Source organism: Octodon degus, unplaced genomic scaffold (assembly GCF_000260255.1).
Source record: "Octodon degus isolate 3935 unplaced genomic scaffold, OctDeg1.0 scaffold00019, whole genome shotgun sequence".
Classification (NCBI taxonomy): Eukaryota; Metazoa; Chordata; class Mammalia; order Rodentia; family Octodontidae; genus Octodon; species Octodon degus.
Window position 1 is genome coordinate 2,960,845 of NW_004524595.1, and position 1,837 is coordinate 2,962,681.

At 50.6% G+C, this 1,837-nt stretch overlaps 1 protein-coding gene across 1 annotated transcript in view; it reads right to left on the reverse strand.

Moving 5' to 3' along the window:
- Clip4 (CAP-Gly domain containing linker protein family member 4) overlaps positions 1–1,140 on the reverse strand; it is a 116,849-nt gene extending 115,709 nt beyond the window's left edge. Inside the window, exon 1 of the mRNA XM_023711105.1 lies at positions 979–1,140. The gene's annotated coding sequence lies outside the window, so the exon portion shown is untranslated. The remainder of the gene's footprint in view (positions 1–978) is intronic.
- Positions 1,141–1,837: the final 697 nt, after the last annotated feature.

The window sequence follows — 1,837 nt, forward strand, 5'->3', positions numbered from 1 at the left end:
TCGCCGGGTCTGCCCTGGGCTCCGGGGACGCGGGGCTGCCCTCCTAGTGAAGACCCGGCTGCCCCGACTGGCTACCCGGGCTCCCTCCTGCCTGCGCCGCGGAAACCGCCGCTGTCGTTAGCGTTGGAGTAGCTGCAAGGTCCTGCAATCACCTGCATGCTGGCCTTGCCGTAAAAAGCCTACTCAGTGGCTGTGCTCATCTCAGAGCAATTATACAAGCCGGGAAGGCAGCAGAAGGGATGAGGGATAGTCGCCGCACTATGTCCCCTACTCTGCTCCCACCTCACCCACCTCTTGCCCTGATCACCTTCTACCCTGGCCACCACCCCAAAACCAAACGGTGCTAAAACTGTGACGCCTTGCTGATGTGCCATCCAGCTGTGGAAAGAAAGGCACGGGCGTTTAATGAGTTCCGGTAAAGACAAGTCCTTAAGAGTCCATGACAGGTTGGCAAGAGTGAGCCTGTGTTGTCAGGACATAAGGTATCTGTCCCTGTCCCCTTCTGTCCCTCTCCTTTTCCTTTCCTTCCCGTCCCCCGCCCTTCCTCCAATCTTCTCCTGCATGTACTACTGTGCCATCTTTGCTATCACCAAGCAAAACACTGGCCTTAACAGATGCTGAGTGACAGAATAATCGTCTTTCACTGTCTCTGCCAGAGCAGAGAGAGACTGTGTACCGCACATTGAGCACCTTTTACCATTGGAACCCTTGATTCCAGGGAATGGGGAAAATAGCTTTGCAAATGCTTGAGCCCTTCCTACACCCTTCCCCACCAAGTGGCCATGGATGTGCACTACCTAGTGAGGAACTCAGAGCCATTTTACCTTGGACCACCCTTTGGTAACATTTCCTGCTCCTCCTCTTTGGGTTCTGTGTCCACCGTAGGAGCTCAGGTTGAGTCGTACCCCATTCTATCCAGGACAAGTATTCTGTGCCCCTTAGGCTGCCCCTTCTATGACACGCTCCAGCCCCACTCACCAGCATGTTGCAGGACTCTTTAGGATCCATCCCTGCTTGTCCTGAGCTCTCTGAAATGGGATGTTCAGGAATGAATGCAGTGCAAAGCAGAAAGGAGACACTGCCACCTCTTTCTACCTCCTATGCTTCTGTGAACATAGCTCAAAATAGTTGTTTGTAGCAGTCACATCACATTGTTGAATAGGGTGGAGCACACTGCCAACTAAAACCCACATTGCTTATGCAACATTAAATACCATCAGCATCCCACGTCCCTGGTCAGCTGCCAGTTTCTCTGTCCCTACAGGCTCTGCATCCTCTTGCACTCTCAGAGATACTGATGTGACACAGATACTTTCTCCTCCCTTGGAGGAGGCCACCTCTCTTTTCTGCTCTTATCACACCCTTCTCTTGTCTGACGCACCTCCACCTCTTCAGCTGGTTAGAAGGAAGGAAGACAACCTGTCAAGGGTGGGCTTAAACACTTGTAAGTTCTGTCACTGAAACACAGAAACCCATAAAGATCTGTTGCTAGCAGAAGGAGCTACTGATGAAGTTTCCATAGATATACAGTTCATTTTTACTGCTGACTTAAATTGTCTTTCTGAGATACCACTATTAGTAAGTGACAAGGTGTGGCTAACTGCATGGTTCTTTGCTATAATAAAGATCTCTGTTAGAACCAGCCAGGCCACTGGATTATTCTACTACACCCAAACACCACATAATACTTGGGCAAATTGCCAAAACACCGAGTCACCAGGGAAAGTATGCCTCTACTCACCTGGTTGCCTTTGTTCCAAAGTGGGACATTACTCTCTACCAGGTATGCAAGCACCCATCATTGTCCTGCTCCCTCGCACATCTCCAAGGACACACA